Source organism: Arachis hypogaea, chromosome 4 (genome assembly GCF_003086295.3).
Source record: "Arachis hypogaea cultivar Tifrunner chromosome 4, arahy.Tifrunner.gnm2.J5K5, whole genome shotgun sequence".
Taxonomy (NCBI): Eukaryota; Viridiplantae; Streptophyta; class Magnoliopsida; order Fabales; family Fabaceae; genus Arachis; species Arachis hypogaea.
Window position 1 is genome coordinate 92581736 of NC_092039.1, and position 19439 is coordinate 92601174.

The following is a 19439-nucleotide window of genomic DNA, read 5'->3' on the forward strand; positions in this document are numbered from 1 at the left end:
TTGGTGATCCATGCATTGGCATAGAACTCTTGAACCATCAAGATTCCGACTTGTTGAATGGGGTTGGTAAGAACTTCCCAACCTCTTCTTTGGATCTCATGTCGGATCTCCGGATATTCACCCTTTTTGAGTGAAAAAGGGACCTCGGGGATCACCTTCTTCAAGGCCACAACTTCATAGAAGTGGTCTTGATGCACCCTTGAGATGAATCTTTCCATCTCCCATGACTCGGAGGTGGAAGCTTTTGCCTTCCCTTTCCTCTTTCTAGAGGTTTCTCCGGCCTTGGATGCCATAAATGGTTATGGAAAAACAAAAATCAATGCTTTTACCACACCAAACTTAAAAGGTTTGCTCGTCCTCGAGCAAAAGAAGAAAGAAGATAGTAGAAGAAGAAGAAATGAGGGGAAAGGGAATGGCTTTTGTTTTCGGCCAAGAAGGGGAGAAGTGGTGTGGATGTTGTGTGAAAATGAAGGAGTGAAGGAGGGTTTATATAGGAGAGGGGGAAGGGTAGGTTCGGCCATTTGAGGGTGGGTTTGGGTGGGAAAGTGGTTTGAATTTGAATGGTGAGGTAGGTGGGGTTTTATGAAGGATGGATGTGAGTGGTGAAGAGAAAGATGGGCTTTGATAGGTGAAGGGTTTTTGGGGAAGAGGTGTTGAGGTGATTGGTGAATGGGTGAAGAAGAGAGAGAGTGGTGGGGTAGGTGGGGGTCCTGTGGGGTCCACAGATCCTGAGGTGTCAAGGAAAAGTCATCCCTGCACCAAATGGCAAGCAAAATCTCGATTTGTGCCAATTCTGGCATTAAACGCCGGGCTGGTGCCCATTTCTGGCGTTTAACGCCAGTCTGGTGCCCCTTTCTGGCGTTAAACGCCCAGAATGGTGCCAGACTGGGCGTTAAACGCCCAACAGCTAACCTCACTGGCGTTTAAACGCCAGTGGGTGCGTCCTCCAGGGTGTGCTGTTTTTCTTCCTGTTTTTCATTCTGTTTTTGCTTTTTTCATTAATTTTGTGACTTCTCATGATCATCAACCTACAAAAAAAAATAAAATAACAAAAGAAAATATATAAAATATAACATTGGGTTGCCTCCCAACAAGCGCTTCTTTAATGTCAGTAGCTTGACAGAGGACTCTCATGGAGCCTCACAGATATTCAGAGCCATGTTGGAACCTCCCAACACCAAACTTAGAGTTTGAATGTGGGGGTTCAACACCAAACTTAGAGTTTGGTTGTGGCCTCCCAACACCAAACTTAGAGTTTGACTGTGGGGGCTCTGTTTTGCTCTGTTTTGAGGGAAGCTCTTCATGCTTCCTCTCCATGGTGATAGAGGGATATCCTTGAGCTTTAAACACCAAGGATTCTTTATTCACTTGAATGATCAACTCTCCTCTATCAACATCAATCACAGCCCTTGCAGTGGCTAGGAAGGGTCTGCCAAGGATGATGGATTCATCCATGCACTTCCCAGTCTCTAGGACTATGAAATCAGTAGGGATGTAATGGTCTTCAACTTTAACCAGAACATCCTCTACAAGTCCATGGGCTAGTTTTCTTGAGTTGTCTGCCATCTCTAGTGAGATTCTTGCAGCTTGTACCTCAGAGATCCCTAGCTTCTCCATTACAGAGAGAGGCATGAGGTTTACACTTGACCCTAAGTCACACAAGGCCTTCTTGAAGGTCATGATGCCTATGGTACAAGGTATTGAAAACTTCCCAGGATCCTGTCTCTTTTGAGGCAGTTTCTGCCTAGACAAGTCATCCAGTTCTTTGGTGAGCAACGGGGGTTCATCCTCCCAAGTCTCATTTCCAAATAACTTGTCATTTAGCTTCATGATTGCTCCAAGGTATTTAGCAACTTGCTCTTCAGTGACATACTCATCCTCTTCAGAGGAAGAATACTCATCAGAGCTCATGAATGGCAGAAGTAAGTCCAATGGAATCTCTATGGTCTCAGTTTGAACCTCAGATTCCCATGGTTCCTCATTGGGGAACTCATTGGAGGTCAGTGGACGTCCATTGAGGTCTTCCTCAGTGGCATTCACTGCCTCTCCTTCCTCCCAAAATTCGGCCATGTTGATGGCCTTGCACTCTCCTTTTGGATTTTCTTCTGTATTGCTTGGAAGAGTACTAGGAGGGAGTTCAGTAATTTTCTTGCTCAGCTGACCCACTTGTCCCTCCAAATTTCTAATGGAGGACCTTGTTTCAGTCATGAAACTTTGAGTGGTTTTGATCAGATCAGAGACCATGGTTGCTAAGTCAGAGTTATTCTGCTTAGAACTCTCTGTCTGTTGCTGAGAAGATGATGGAAAAGGCTTGCTATTGCTAAACCTGTTTCTTCCACCATTATTGTTGTTGAAACCTTGTTGAGGTCTCTGTTGATCCTTCCATGAGAAATTTGGATGATTTCTCCATGAAGGATTATAGGTGTTTCCATAGGGGTCTCCCATGAAATTCACCTCTTCCATTGAAGGGTTCTCAAGATCATAAGCTTCTTCCTCAGATGAAGCCTCCTTAGTACTGCTTGGTGCATTTTGCATTCCAGACAGACTTTGAGAAATCATATTGACTTGTTGAGTCAATATTTTATTCTGGGCCAATATGGCATTCAGAGTGTCAATCTCAAGAATTCCTTTCTTCTGACTAGTCCCATTGTTTACAGGATTTCTCTCAGAAGTGTACATGAATTGGTTATTTGCAACCATTTCAATCAGTTCTTGAGCTTCAGTAGGCGTCTTCTTCAGATGAAGAGATCCTCCAGCAGAGCTATCCAAGGACATCTTGGACAGTTCAGAGAGACCATCATAGAAAATTCCTATGATGCTCCATTCAGAAAGCATATCAGAAGGACACTTTCTGATTAATTGTTTGTATCTTTCCCAAGCTTCATAGAGGGATTCTCCTTCCTTCTGTCTGAAGGTTTGGACTTCCACTCTAAGCTCACTCAATTTTTGAGGTGGAAAGAACTTTGCCAAGAAGGCATTGACTAGCTTTTCCCAAGAGTCCAGGCTTTCTTTAGGTTGAGAATCCAACCATGTTCTAGCTCTGTCTCTTACAGAAAAAGGGAATAGCATAAGTCTGTAGACCTCAGGGTCAACCCCATTAGTCTTGACAGTGTCATAGATTTGCAAGAATTCAGCTAAGAACTGATGACGACCTTCCAATGGAAGTCCATGGAACTTGCAATTCTGTTGCATCAGAGAAACTAATTGAGGCTTAAGCTCAAAGTTGTTTGCTCCAATAGCAGGGATAGAGATGCTTCTCCCATAGAAATCGGGAGTAGGTGCAGTAAAGTCACCCAGCACCTTCCTTGCATTGTTGGCATTGTTGTTTTCGGCTGCCATGTGTTCTTCTTCTTTGAAGAATTCGGTCAGGTTCTCTAAAGAGAGTTGTGCTTTGGCTTCTCTTAGCTTTCTCTTCAAGGTCCTTTCAGGTTCAGGATCAGCCTCAACAAGAATGCCTTTGTCTTTGCTCCTGCTCATAAGAAAGAGAAGAGAACAAGAAAATGTGGAATCCTCTATGTCACAGTATAGAGATTCCTTGAAGTGTCAGAGGAAAAGAAGAGTAGAAGACAGAAGTAGAAAATTCGAACTTATCAGAGGAGATGGAGTTCGAATTTTGCATTAAGGAATAGTGTTAGTCCATAAATAGAAGGATGTGAGAAGAAGGGAAGTGATTTTCGAAAATTAAGTGAAAATTTTGAAAACATTTTTGAAAAACATTACTTAATTTTCGAAAATGAAAGTGGGAAAGAAGTGAAGTGTTTTTTTTTTGAAAAAGATTTTAAAATCAGAAATCAAAAAGATTTGATTGAAAACTATTTTGAAAAAGATGTGGTTAAGAAAATATGATTGGTTTTAAAAAGATGTGATTGAGAAGATATGATTTGAAAAACATTTTAAAAAGATTTGATTTTGAAAATTAAAAACTTGGCTAACAAGAAAAGATATGATTCAAACATTAAACCTTTCTCAACAGAAAAGGCAACATACTTGAAATGTTGAATCAAATCATTAATTGGTAGCAAGTATCTTTGAAAAAAAAGAAAGAAATTAAATTTGAAAGAGATTTGATTGAAAAGATATGATTTGAAAAAGATTTGATTTTGAAAAACTTTGAAAACTGAAAAAAAAATTGCATTGAAAAACAGAATCTTCCCCCTTGTGTCATCCTGGCGTTAAACGCCCAGAATGGTGCAAATTCTGGCGTTTAACGCCCAAAACTATACCTTTTTGGGCGTTAAACGCCCAACCAGGTACCCTGGCTGGCGTTTAAACGCCAGTCTGTCCTTCTTCACTGGGCGTTTTGAACGCCCAGCTTTTTCTGTATAATTCCTCTGCTGTATGTTCTGAATCTTCAATTCTCTGTATAATTGACTTGAGAAGACACAAATTAAAATATTTTTGGATTTTTAATAATAAGGAAAAGTCAAAATGCAACAAGAATCAAATAACAATGCATGCAAGACACCAAACTTAGCAGTTTGTATACTACTGACACTAATGAGAATGCATATGAGACACACAAATACTCAAGTCAAGAGAATTCAAAGATTAGAGTAAGAAATCATCAAGAACTACTTGAAAATCCTTAAGACACATGAATGAATGCATGCAATTGACACCAAACTTAAGATGAGACACTAGACTCAAACAAGAAATTTTTGGATTTTTTGATTTTTTGATTTTTTTTTTGTGTTTTTCGAAAATTAAGTGGAAAAAGGTATCAAAGTTCTTAATGAGAATTCCAGGAATCATGCAATGTTAGTCTAAAACTTCAGTCTAAAGGAATTAGACATGGTCAGCCAAGCTTCAGCAGAACATTGCATTCAAGAGCTAAATTGATGAAGATCAATCAGCTTTGGTGATGATAAGAACATCACCTTGAAACACTAGAATTCATTCTTAAGAACTCTGAAGAAAAAAAATGCCTAATCTAAGCAACAAGATGAACCATCAGTTGTCCAAACTGAACAATTCCCGGCAACGACGCCAAAAACTTGGTGCTGTTGCCGGATCTTGGCACTGATGTTAACAAAAGCTTGCTGAAAACTTGAACAATCCCCGGCAACGGCGCCAAAAACATGGTGCGCGAAATTGTGAACAATACTTTTCACAACTCTCATAATCCCCGGTCATGAACCCCAAAAACTTGGTGTTCAATACCATGGCATTACACAACTTCGCACAACTAACCAGCAAGTGCACTGGGTCGTCCAAGTAATAAACCTTACGCGAGTAAGGGTCGATCCCACGGAGATTGTTAGTATGAAGCAAGCTATGGTCATCTTGTAAATCTTAGTCAGGCAAACTCAATTGATATGATGATGAACGAAAATAACAATAAGATAAAGATAGAGGTACTTATGTAATTCATTGGTAGGAACTTCAGATAAGCGCATGAAGATGCCTTCCGTTCCGTCTCTCTGCTTTCCTACAGTCTTCATCCAATCCTTCTTACTCCTTTCCATGGCAAGCTTATGTAGGGTTTCACCGTTGTCAATGGTTACCTCCCATCCTCTCAGTGAAAACGATTGCATATGCTCTGTCACAGCACGCGGAATTCAGCTGTCGGTTCTCGGTCAGGCCGGAATAGAATCCATCGATTCTTTTGCGTCTGTCACTAACGCCCCGCCTGCTAGGAGTTTGAAGCACGTCACAGTCATTCAGTCATTGAATCCTACTCAGAATACCACAGACAAGGTTAGACCTTCCGGATTCTCTTGAATACCGCCATCAGTTCTAGCCTATACCACGAAGACTCTGATCTCACGGAATGGTTGGCTCGTTTGTCAGACGAGCACTCGGTTGTCAGGCGATCAACCATGCATCGTGCAATCAGGAATCCAAGAGATATTCACCCAATCGAAGGTAGAACGGAGGTGGTTGTCAGTCACACGTTCATAGGTGAGAATGATGATGAGTGTCACGGATCATCATATTCATCAAGTTGAAGAACAAGTGATATCTTAGAACAAGAACAAGCGGAATTGAATGGAAGAACAATAGTAATTGCATTAATACTCGAGGTACAGCAGAGCTCCACACCTTAATCTATGGTGTGTAGAAACTCCACCGTTGAAAATACATAAGAACAAGAGTGATCATTGGTTTCGGCCCCAGAGAGGGAACCAGAAGAACCAAGATGAAAATACAATAGTAAAAGGTCCTACTTATAGAAAACTAGTAGCCTAAGGTTTACAGAAATGAGTAAATGACATAAAAATCTACTTTCGGGCCCACTTGGTGTGTGCTTGGGCTGAGCAATGAAGCATTTTCGTGTAGAGACTCTTCTTGGAGTTAAACGCCAGCTTTAGTGCCAGTTTGGGCGTTTAACTCCCATTTGGGTGCCAGTTCCAGCGTTTAACGCTGGGATTTCTGAGGGTGACTTTGAACGCCGGTTTGGGCCATCAAATCTTGGACAAAGTATGGACTATCATATATTGCTGGAAATCCCAGGATGTCTACTTTCTAACGCCGTTGAGAGCGCGCCAATTGGGCTTCTGTAGCTCCAGAAAATCCACTTCGAGTGCAGGGAGGTCAGAATCCAACAGCATCTGCAGTCCTTTTTAGTCTCTGAATCAGATTTTTGCTCAGGTCCCTCAATTTCAGCCAGAAAATACCTGAAATCACAGAAAAACACACAAACTCATAGTAAAGTCCAGAAAAGTAAATTTTAACTAAAAACTAATAAAAATATACTAAAAACTAACTAGATCATACTAAAAACATACTAAAAACAATGCCAAGAAGCGTACAAATTATCCGCTCATCAGACGCTCGTTTTGTTTGAAAGATGGTTTTATCTTTGTAGCTCTTTCACTCTGTCATTGCCTCCAAAGGATGCCCCTGGACCTTGGTGTGCGTCTTGGGGTTTTTCTTTTACTGTTTTGTGTGCTTAAGGTCGTATTTGTTCGAGTTGCTTCCTTTTTGTCTGAACTTACTTTTTGGGGTTAGTAACCCGTTTCCTTTTCTTTGTAGGATTAGTTGGCCATGTCGTCTCGCAAAAGTATTGTCGAGGCGTCCTCTAAGGTACCTGAGGGGATGTCCGAGTGGTTGGACTCCCTGGTGTTGCTTTGTGTATCCCTAGCTAATGCAGAATTCTGCACAGAGCTTAGGAAACACGATTGGATCGGTGGAACCCGATTCTGATGATAGGGTCTGTTTTCTTACTTCCACCCAGGGAGAGTGTCATTTCTTTTATGCATACGACTTCTTCTTTAGCCAGATGGATATTACCATTCCTTCTACTTCCTTTGAGACCGACCTGTTGTGGTCTTGCAATGTGGCCCCATCTCAGCTTCATCCAAACTCTTGGGGCTTTATCAAGATTTTTCAGATGGTTTGTCATGAGTTTGGCGTTAAACCCTCTTTAACCCTTTTTCTGTATCTCTTTGTGTTGACCAAGCCTGGGACTACCAAAAAGAAAGCTTCTTGGATTTCTTTTAGGCCGGCCCAGGGACATAAAGTCTTTTCCATGTATGATGAGTCTTTCCGCGATTTTAAGAATTATTTTTTCAAGATCCGAGCTGTTGATGGAGCTTGTCCTTTCTTCCTGGATGAGAATGGTGAGCCTCGTTTTCCTTTAGGGTGGCAGAGGAATGTAGTTGTGTCTAGGTATACCTGGGAGATGTTAGACGAGGTCGAGCAGGCCTTTGTCGCTGCTTTAGAGGATATTTGGGGGGAACCTCCTAATCTTGAGACCAAGAAGTTTCTGGGGGATCCATCCTTGATTCATGATGTGCTGGGTATTTTATAAACTGTACTCCCATGTCATTTGTTTTCTGCTTTCCTTTTTGGATATTCATAAGTCGTTTGTATCTTTCTTGTTTTTCAGAGATGTCGAAGAATAATGACTCACTGAAGGCCTTTAAGAAGGCGAGGAAGGCTACTGCGGCTCAGAATATCCTGGCCAAAGTGGTCGGGAAAGGGTCCTCCCAAGTTTTGTCAAAGCCGTCTGTCCCGAGCTCTCCTGGGCCGAGGAGGATGATCCCGACTCCCCGGGTTTGTTTGGTTAACCCGTCTTCGACTTCAGTGGGTACCTCTGCTCCTCCAGTTGCTCTTCCTCCAAAACGACCTCGGACTGTCGAGCCATTTAATCTTGGTGCTCTAGATTTTGATGCAGTTGGGTTTGTATACCAACAGATGGCTCCTTATGGTGTCATGCCTACCGACGATGTATCCATTCTTCGTCACTTAGAATTTATTACTCGGAGTGGTATTACTCTGGCACATATGGGAGCGGCTTTATACCGAACTGCTCAAGATCTTCTTATTCATGCTACCAAGGCTTTTATGGAGGAGGCGAAATCAGAATTTGACCGAATTAAGGGTTTGAAGGATAAGCTCGAGGTGGAAGTGGCCGAGCTGAAAAAAGAGCTGAAAGGGGAGAAGGCCCGGGCTGTTGGCCTGGCGACTGCCGCGCAACTGGCCGAGGATACGGCTCAAAAACACAAGGATAGCTATGTTACTACCTATAGAGAGGTGATGGAGCTCAAAAGTAGGTTGGAATCTGTTCAGGCCGATTACTCTGAACTTCAAAGTCATCTCGTATGTAGTGTTACTGCGGCTTAGGAGAATCTGAAAGAGCAATTCCAAGTTCTTGCGCCAGATCTTGACCTTTCCCTCATTAGTCTGGACAGAAACGGAAATGGATGGTAAGATTGTCCCTGACGATCCTGATGATGATGATGCTGCCCCTCCTCCAGTTACTTCTGCCAAAGCCTCTGTTGTCCCGCCTTCCTCAACCTCGGTAGTTGAAGCTACTCAGCCGGAATCTGATCCAAATGTCCATATTTTGAACTGGGATGACGGGACAGTGGACGCAGTTCCCTTTCAGACTCGCCTTCCTTCTCCCCAAGATGCTGCTACTGGGAAGCCTTTGGATCCTCTATAACTTTTCTGATATGTTTGTGTATAGCCCGGTTTTTGTGGGCTTTTGAACTCTTTATTTTTGTAAGTTTGTGATCTCTGACTTTGGATGCTCCAGTTGCTACTTTAGCAACTTTATTTTGAAAAACAAAATAGTTTCTCTTGCTCTTGGGGTTGGCTTCAAGCGGCCTCTTGAGTCTTTGTTTTATGGTAACTGCCTTGTTTCTTTGTGATATGCTTGCTTGCAGCTTTCTTTAGCACTTACCTGGAATCTTCAGAGTGTTTTTTATCCGACCTCTTTTGATTGCCTTTGTGCTCCTCATTTAGTTTTTGCCTTACTTGAAGCGTCCCCTTTAAGGCTAGTTGTTTGTTTGAGTATTCTTTGATAGAATACTTTATAGATTAATTTTGGCAATGTCGAGGTCTTTCGGGTCGAGTTATCTCCCCTCTGTTGGTTGATTCTCTCAGTTGATCTTTTCTTAAGTTATTTCTAGTAACCCCTTGGGATTACTTTTTATAACTTTTTGTAGCTTTAGTCCAACTTCTTCATGTCGGTCCCTGTTCCGTTACTAGGTAATCTTTTTTCTTGGATCTTGTTTAGATCTCTTTTGGGGTTTTACCTTTTGTAACTTTATCTTTTCCGGGCCGACTTTGTCATGTCGGGCTTTGTCGAGTTATTTGATAATCCTCTTTCTTGGACCTTGTTCAGGTCTCTTTTAGGGATTTATCTTTTGTAGCTTTATCTTTTCCGGGCCGACTTCGTCATGTCGGGCCCTGTTGAGTTACTTGATAATTCTCTTTCTTGGACCTTGTTCAGGTCTCTTTTAGGGATCTATCATTTGTAGCTTTATCTTTTTCGGGCTGACTTCGTCATGTTGGGCCCTGTTGAGTTACTTGATAATCCTCTTTCTTGGACCTTGTTCAGGTCTCTTTCAGGGATTTATCTTTTGTAACTTGTTTGTAGGAGTCCGACTTCCTCATGCCAGGCTCTTCAAAGTTATAGTAATCCTCTTTTATAGGGTTGGCCAGACCTCTTTCCAGGGCTTTACTTATAACTTGAGTTGTTATGGCTGGTCCGACTTTTTGTGCCGGCCAGTCTTTAAGTTATGTTATTAGCAATCCATTTTATTAGGACCTCGTCAGGTCCTTTCTGTGGATCACTTTCTATAACTTCTTGCATTATTCTGTTTTCATCTTTGCCGATTTTGTAGATTTTGGGTTTTAACCCTCGTTTTTATCGTGATCGCGCAGTGAATTCGGTTTTCACTTTTTGTCGATCTGTAGATTTATAATCGGGCGATGAATGTTTTCAGAATAATACGACTTGAGCATTTGTAGAGAATCTGAAAAAATTTTATTAAAAAAGAATGCAAATATACATGAGGAGTTAATTTTCTAAGTCGGGTGATTTGTAAGTCTTGGCAGGGCACCTCGTTAAAAAACCTTTTTTCAGGAAAAAGAGTGCGCCTTGTCCAAGATCTTTTATCACCCCTAGCTATAGTACCTTCTTAGGCTGCAGGCGTGCCATTACCTGGGAAGCTCTTGTCCGTCGAGTTCGAAAAGCCTGTAATAGCCCTTTCCCAGCACTTCTATGACTCAGTAGGGTCCTTTCCAGTTTTCCTTCTCTCGGTCGAGTTGTTCCGATGTCGTTTTGTATTAGGATGAGGTCATCCTCAGTGAAGGTCCGTCGTATTGCCTTTTGGTTATACTTGGAGGCCATTCATCGTTTTAGCGCCTCTTCCCTTATCCGAGCTCTTTCTTGGATTTCCGGAAGTAAGTCGAGCTCTTCCCTTTGAAGTTGGTGATTGGCTTTTTCGTTAAAGTGGACCACTCTGGGTGACCCTTCTTCGACCTCCACTGGGATCATCGCCTCCACTCCATATGCTAATCGGAAGGGTGATTCCTTTGTAGTGGAATGTGGCGTCGTTCGATATGCCCATAGAACCTGTGGGAGTTCTTCAGCCCAGGCTCCCTTTGCATCCTGTAATCTCCGTTTTAACCCTGCTAATATAACTTTGTTAGCAGCTTCAGCTTGCCCATTGGCTTGGGGGTGCTTAACGGATGTGAATTGTTGTTTTATATTCAGGTCGGCCGCTAGTTTTCTGAAGCCTGCGTCTGTGAACTAGGTACCATTATCTATAGTGATGGAGTATGGAACTCCGAACCTTGTGACGATATTTCTATATAGGAATTTCCAACTTCTTTGATCTGTGGCATTGGCCAGGGGTTCTGCCTCGATCCATTTCGTGAAGTAGTCTATTCCTACTATGAGGAATTTGAGTTGTCCTGATCCTTAAGGAAAAGGTCTGAGGAGATCGAGTCCCCATTTTGCGAATGGCCAAAGTGAGGCTATGCTGATGAGTTCCTCTGGCTGAGCGGTGTGAAAGTTGGCATGCTTCTGACATGGTGAGCATGTCCTTACAAATTCTGTGGCTTCTTTTTGTAGAGTTGGCCAATAAAATCCTGCCCGAAGTACTTTTTTGGCGAGTGCCTGCGCTCCGAGGTGATTGCCACAGATGCCACTGTGTACTTCTTCTAGGACGTCTTTTGTGTTGGAAGTCGGCACGCATTTTAGCAGTGGTATCGAAATCCCTCTTTTGTATAGAGTATTATTTATGAGGGTGTAATACTGTGCTTCTCGTTTTAACCTCTTTGCCTCTTTCTCATCTGAGGGGAGAACTTCTGTTCTGAGGTAGTTAATTATGGGAGTCATCCATCCCTGATCGTGACCTGTTATGGCGAGGACTTTTTCTTCTTCTGAGATTGATGGATTCTGTAGAATTTCTTGTATGAGGCTTCTATTGTTGCCTCCTGATTTGGTGCTGGCTAGTTTTGAGAGTGCATCGGCCCGGGCATTCTGTTCTTGGGGTATGTGACGAACCTCATACTCTCTGAGTTGTCCGAGTTGTTCCCTGGTTTTGTCCAAGTACTTTTTCATAGTGGGGATCTTTAGCTTGGTAGCTTCCTGTTATTTGTGAAGTAACTACCTGTGAATCACTGAAGATGATAAGTTTTTGAGCTCTAACCTCCCTAGCCATCTTTAAACCAGCTAGTAGTGCTTCATATTCCGCTTGATTGTTTGAGGCAGGGAACCCGAATTTGAGGGAGAGTTCAATTTGGGTTCCCTGGTCACTTTCAATTATTATGCCTGCGCCACTTCCCATTTTACTTGAGGAGCCATCCACATATAAGTTCCATTCTGCGGGGATTTTCGGTGTGTCCGTAAATTCCGCAATGAAATTGCCCAGATATTGAGATTTGATGGCCGTCCGAGCTTCGTATTGAAGGTCGAATTCGGACAACTCGACTGCCCATTGCAAGAGTCTGCCTGCCAAGTCTATTTTCTGTAAGATTCTTTTTATGGGCTGGTTGGTCCGAACTTTAATGGTGTGAGACTGGAAATATGGGCGAAGTCGTCGAGACGTTATTATGAGAGCGTAAGCGAACTTTTCTATTTTCTGGTAGTTCAGCTCGGATCCTTGTAACGCTTTGCTGATAAAGTATATGGGTTGTTGCCCACTGTTGTCTTCTCGGACCAGTGCTGAAGCTATTGCCTGACTTTTCACCGCGAGGTACAAGATGAGTGGTTCTCTTTCCCGTGGCCGACTTAATATGGGTGGCCATCCCAGGAATTTTTTGAAGTCTTGGAAGGCTTGCTCGCATTCAGCTGTCCATTCAAACTCCTTTCCCTTCCTTAGAGTAGCGTAGAAGGGGAGAGATCTTATTGCTGATCCAGCCAGGAATCTGGACAAGGCTGCCAACCGCCCGTTGAGTTGTTGTACCTCTTTGATACAAGTCGGACTTTTCATGTCGAGTACAGCCCTGCACTTGTCCGGGTTTGCCTCGATTCCTCTCTGTGTGATCATAAAACCCAAGAATTTACCAACTTCTACTGCGAAGATACATTTTGCGGGATTAAGTCGTATGTCGTGTTGTCTTATGGTGTTAAATACTTGTGTCAGGTCGGATAATAACATCTCTTTGTTTTGAGTCTTCACTAGCATGTCATCTACGTAGACCTCCATGATTTTTTCGATGTGATCTGAAAAAACTTTGTTCATTAATCTTTGGTAAGTGGCTCCCGCGTTTTTGAGACCGAAGGGCATAACAATGTAGCAATAATTTGCCTTTGGGGTTAAGAAAGAGGTTTTTTCTTGGTCGGGTGGGTATATTGGGATTTGGTTATATCCCGAGTATGCATCCATAAAGGAGAGGTATTTGTATCCAGAGGAGGCATCTACCAGTGCGTCAATGTTTGGGAGCGGATAAGGATCTTTAGGGCAAGCTTTGTTGAGATCGGTATAGTCGGTGCACAATCTCCACTTGCCATTTGACTTTTTTACCAAAACGACATTAGCAAGCCATAGCGGGTATTTGACTTCTGTTATGAAGCCTGCCTCCAGTAAAGCTCGTACCTGTTCTTCCACCGCCTGAGAGCGTTCTGGTCCTAGCTTTCTGCGCCTTTGTTGTACCGGCCAAGATCCTGGGTAGACTGCTAGCTTGTGGCACATTAGTTTGGGATCTATGCCTTGCATGTCTGCGGCCTTCCACGCAAAGAGGTCGGTGTTGTCTCGTAGAAACTGTATGAGTGATTTTTTTATGTTGGTTGTTTGGTCCGGGGTGTCCCCGATCTGGATTTTCTCTATTTCTCCTTCAGGTTGTGGGCAGAGCTCCTCCGCCTCTGAACTCCACCGAGCTCAATTGTGTGGAATTCTTCTCCTCTGCCTCTGAGGTTTAGACTTTCGTTGTAACAGCGGCACGCCATCTTCTGATCTATCTTTATCGTGGCTATTCCTCCTGCATTTGGGAACTTCATGCATAGATGCGAAGTCGAGACTATTGCGCCGAGCTGATTTAACGTTGCCCGACCTATTAGGGTATTATAGGCTGAGCTTACGTCGACGACGATGTAATCTATTTTGAGTGTTCTCGACTGACTTCCTTTTTCGAAAGTTGTGTGGAGCGAGATATATCCCATCGGTTGAACTGGGGTATCTCCTAGCTCGAACAAGCTGTCCGGATATGCTCTGAGTTCTTTTTCTTCCAAGCCGAGTTTGTCGAAAGCGGTTTTGAATAAGATATCGGCAGAGCTCCCTTGGTCTATCAACGTGTGGTGAAGATTTGCATTTGCCAGTATAATAGTGATGACTATGGGATCGTCATGCCCTGATGTGACGCCGGATGCGTCTTCCTTGGTAAAAATGATCGCTGGGATGTCGGGTGCTTCCTCCTTTTCTGCGACGTGATATACGTCTTTGAGATGTCTTTTGCGAGATGATTTGGAGATTCCTCCCCCGGCGAATCCACTGTGTATCATGTGGATATGTCTTTCTGGCGTTCGAGATGATCGCGCGGCTGGTCCGATATCTTCTGCTCTTCTTTTCTTCCTTTGTTCATCATCATGGGTGGCCAGGTATCGATATAGCTTTCCTTCTCGTACGAGCTTTTCTATGACATTTTTTAGGTCAAAACACTCATTGGTGGAGTGCCTGCAGATTCGATGGTATTCACAATATTCAGCCCGGTTTCCTCCTCCTTTTTTTCCTTTGAGTGGTCGAGCTGTTGGTATTTTTTCCATGTTGTAAACCTCTCTGTATACATCCACAAGAGACACCCGAAGAGGGGTATAATTGTGGTATTTTTTTATTTTCTCTCCATGTCGATCTTCCTTCTTTCTGGAATCTTTGTCTTTATCCTGGGGGGTGAACCCGGTCTTCGAGGTTTCTCCTAACCGGGAGTTTTCCTCCATATTAATGTATTTTTCCGTTCGTTCCTGCACCTCGTTCAGAGATGTGGGGTACTTTTTTGATATAGATTGACTAAAGGGCCCTTCTCGCAAGCCGTTAATGAGGCCCATAATAGCAGCTTTTGTTGGCAAGTTTTGTATATCCATACATATCTTGTTGAATCTTTCCATGTAGTTACGCAGGGTTTCCCGTTCTCATTGCCGGATTCCCAATAAGCTCAGAGAATGTTTAGCTTTGTCCTTTTGGATGGAGAATATGGCCAGGAATTTCTTAGCCATGTCGTCGAAACTTGAGATGGACCTAGGAGGGAGATTGTCGAACCATCTGATTGCTGTTTTTGTTAAAGTAGTTGGAAAGGCTTTGCAACGAACTACATTTGAGGCGTCGGTGAGATACATTCTGCTTTTGAAGTTGCTGAGATGATGGCTGGGATCTGTAGTGCCATCGTATAAGGTCATGTCTGGGAGTTTAAAGTCCTTTGGAATTTTCGTCTTCATGATCTCTTTGGTGAATGGGTCTTGCTCCTTTCGTGCATTATCTTTGGGAGTGGATCGGCTGGCTTTGGTCTTGACATCGGCTTCAAGTTTTAGGAGTTTGGTTTCCAGTTCCTAGCGTTGCCTTATTTTTCTTTATAGATCCTTCTCGGCCTCTCGTTGACGTAGAGCGTCTTCCTCAAGTTGTTTTAACCGATCTTGAAATGCATCCAGGGCTCCCTCGTTTGGGGAGTTCTTATTGTTGATTTGGGGAGTATCTTTTGGTGTGGAGTCCGCGTTTTTATGCGGCGTTCTTTCTTCTAGATCTGAGGTGTGATCGTTGTCATGATTGTTCGCCATGGTAATGGGATGACTTCCAGGATCCCCGGCAACGACGCCAATGTTCCGAGGGTTACCTAAAACTGTAGGTCGATCTCGGATGAGATCTTCTGTACTGGTCGGAACGGAGGTATCCGATTTGTAGGACTTGATGGAGGTGCTGATTCCTTCGTCCTCGGAGGGTGGGGGGTACCTGCAAGGGACTCTGATGCTTAAGTTAGCTAGGGTATTAAGCACGTATTGAGTAGAATCAGAGTATGAGTTATACCTGGGTGCTCTAGTGAATTTATAATGGCGTGGAGTGACCTTCTTAGATAAGATAAGTTAGTTATCTTATCTTTATCTTATCTTTGAGTGAGGTCATCTTATCTTCTAGGGAACCGCCTTTCTCTCTGTAGGCTTGGGCTGCCTTAGGATTTGGGGCGTGTTCCTCTATTTGGGCCCCTTTTTTGGGCTTTCCCGTGATTTGGCCGAGCTCTTTGAGAAAAGGTCGATTTGTCCTGACCTGAACAAGTCGGTCGCTTTGTCTGTAGAACATCCCGGTGGCGATAGGATCGCATGGAGGATCGGTTGGTGAAGACTGTGGGATATCGGTGTTTGGTTAGAGTAGAAATCCCCTAAGATAGAGGACCTGGTTTATTTATGTTAATATTGGTACTTTATGCTTATCTGTTTTAGAATACTTTAAGCTTGAATCTTGTGATGGATATGGAGCTTAGGATTGCCTTTGGTGTCCCGAGGTCTTATATCCTACATCACTAGGCACTGTTACCATACTGAGAACCTTCGGTTCTTATACCATATTTTTGTTGTGTTTTTCAGATGCAGGTCGCAACCCACCTCGGTGAGTTGCTTTGGATGGTGACAGAAGCGGAGGATCTTGGATTCTTTTAGAGTCTTTTGGTTTATTTTGTTTATACATCTCTCACTTTTATATTTTGTCTTTGCCTAGAGGCTTGTATTATGAGAGAGAAACTTGTATAAGCGGTTTTAAAACTGTCAGGTTTCTGTATGGTCCGTATATGGCTAGCCGGCTTAAACTCCACGAGTCGTGGCTAGTTCCTTATGATATTACACTATTATACTATTATCTTGTTTATATTACATCTATATCTTGTGCCTTAAGTTAGTAGCTTCGTTAGTACGTTTTGCACTTTTCAAATCCTATTTTTGAGTTATATCTTTCATCGGGCTTCTAGTTTATACTATTCTTTCTATATATATATATATATATATATATATATATATATATATTATGTATAAGCTTAGAACTGTCATAATCTCTGATTAACCTTTGCTTTACGACGCGATGTAAGGCTTAGGATAATTAGGGTGTTACATTAGCTCCAAGCCTCACCAAAGCTCCTCAAGCAACACCAATCTCTCAATGGTGCACCAAAATCACCAAATACACTAACATAACCAATTTCACATATATCACTACAAGAAAAACACCCATTCAGCCACACTTTTTTTAGGCTACATTTAAAAAGCGTACCTTATTCCTAGAATAGGCTACGCTTTTTCGCATGGTGCCCTTTTGTAAGAGAAAGGAAAACATTATTGAGGCCTCAATTCAAAAGCGTCTCCTTAGATATTTTAAATATCACTTATAAAGCGTAGCCAAATCTGAAAAGCTATGAGTACACTTTTTAGACCAAAGGGAGCGCTTTTAAAAAGTAACCCATTATATACATTAACCTAGGGTTCATGAAATTGATAAATCACAAGGGTTTGAGCACATCTTACCTCAGCCCATATGACATAAGGATAGAACCCACTTAGAATCCATGTTAGAGTATCCCTAAATAACCAAAATCACAGGATTTTAACACTAACCACCCCAAAATGCATAATAGTGAGGACACTCGAAAACTGGGCAGAGATGAATAGAATAATCACCACAAAACTTAGATAGAATTGTATAGGATGAGAAGAGCGACGCGTGGCTACAAACGGCTCGTCAATCGGAGTTCCGGAGAGAAAGTTATGGTGGTTTGAAGATCAAAGAGAGTTAGGTTTTCTCTCTTTTTCCTCACCTCTTCATTTCAGCGCCCCACACCCTTTCTTTAGGGCAAAATGAGCTGAAATGCTCATAACTAATGTTTATATATGTTGGGTCTTAGGCCCACTTAGGCCTGATTCACTTATTTTTGTCCGTTGGCCCAATTTTGGGCCAAAACCTTTAAGATTAGCGCTCAAAATCACACTTTAAATATTTCTATCTTCCCTAATTATAATTCTTCATTTCTTAACCTTATTTACTTATAATCACTTTTCTCAGCTGCAGTACCAGACAGATCTCAGCCGGTATTACCGGTCAAAATTCCAGTGCGTGTTTTTTACGCATAAAACTATGTTTTTCGACTCAGAAAAATTCACTCCAAAATATCATATTTAAATTATAAAATTTCAATTGCCAAATTTTCTAACCATATTCGCTCATATTTAATTTATTATTTAATTAATTATGATTTGACAGGGTTTTACATTTATTTACTAAATGGAAAAAAGAGTTTGATTTCCTGATTGTATCAAAGAAAAAATGTCTCTTCAAAGTCATTTTTAGTTTTGTCATTGTGTAGTCATTCTTTGAGTATAAAATATTAAGTTTTTTTTATAAAGGTCAATGCATTGTTTACTGTGCTGCTAAAGTAATACTATTTCAGATACCTTGATATGATATATTCTACAGGACTAATTGTCGAGACTATAGACTGCCATTTGTGTAGGTTAGAGAACGAAATCTCCATTTAATACCGAGATTTGTTTCTTGATGAATTGGAAACCTACAAATTGAAGTTTCTATAAGATAAACCATGCTTTTAGTAGAAAATCCTAAGAAGGTTAATATAGTAACTTGGGGCAAAAAGTTGTCATTATTTTTTACATTTGATTGGTGCTATATAAATTTTAAGATTGTTTAGTTGTGTACTATTTGAATTTCTAACATTTGGGTCAAATAGCAGAAAATTTAGAGCATCATTTATATTTTGACAATATCACTCATGAATAACATAAAATATTCTATAGCATTTTTCTTAATAGCGGCCTTTTCTGCTTACTTTAAAATTTTTATATATTTTTTCAAACAATATCAATGCTCATTTATTTTTTACATTAAATAGTATTTCAAATATATTTTGCATTCATGTCATCACATTCTTCACATCGCGTGGGTATCTTGCTAGTATAATATAAAAATGACATTAGTTTTAATAATCTAATGCGAAACTTCTTACTACTCTATTTATCATTTGAACATTCTTTATAAAAAAAATAGGTATTTAAAATGAAGCACTACATAATTTAATATCAGCAATTATAAAAAATAATATCAGATATAATACTTGTAACTAATATAATTTATTAGGGTATAAATTTTTAACTAATAATTATAGATTGAGTAAAGTAAATTTTTTGGCTTTAAAATTTTTTAAAATTTAAAAAAACATCCCTATATTTTGTATTTTATTCCTATTCCAAAGTTTCCAAAGGTTGCCTATCAATCTTGCGTGTTGATGGTGTTTTTACGGAAAACGAATTTTCCAACACACAAATCCAACCGGCAAGTGTACCGGGTCGCATCAAGTAGTAATAACTCACAAGAGTGAGATCGATCCCACAGGGATTGATGGATCAAGCAACTTTAGTGGGTGATTAGTTTAGTCAAGCTAACATTGAAGTGAATTTGGATGAAGTGTAGCCAACAGAAAGTAAATGGCAGGGAATTAAAAGTGCAGAATAATTAAATTGCTGAAACTTAAATTGCAAGAAACGTAAATTGCATCAAAAGTAAAGGGGTTGGGTGTTGGAAATTAAAGAGAGCAATAGATTAAGCAACTAGAAATTTAAATTGCAGAAAATGTAAATGTGCAGGAAATTAAATCAAGCTCAATGTGAACAAAGATGTGAAAGTGGAGAATGCAGGAAAGGAAATTGCAGAAAAGTAAATGTAGCAGAAGAGGAATGAAACAGAAAGTAAAATGCAGCTCAATTTCAATAGCTAAGGGAA

At 41.3% G+C, this 19439-nt stretch overlaps 1 non-coding gene across 1 annotated transcript; it reads left to right on the forward strand.

The window, feature by feature from the left end:
- The first annotated feature begins 2829 nt into the window (after nt 1–2829).
- Nucleotides 2830–2937, forward strand: LOC112798903 (small nucleolar RNA R71). The gene has a single exon (XR_003200499.1). It is a non-coding gene; the product is annotated as a small nucleolar RNA R71 (small nucleolar RNA).
- The last annotated feature ends 16502 nt before the right edge of the window (nt 2938–19439 follow it).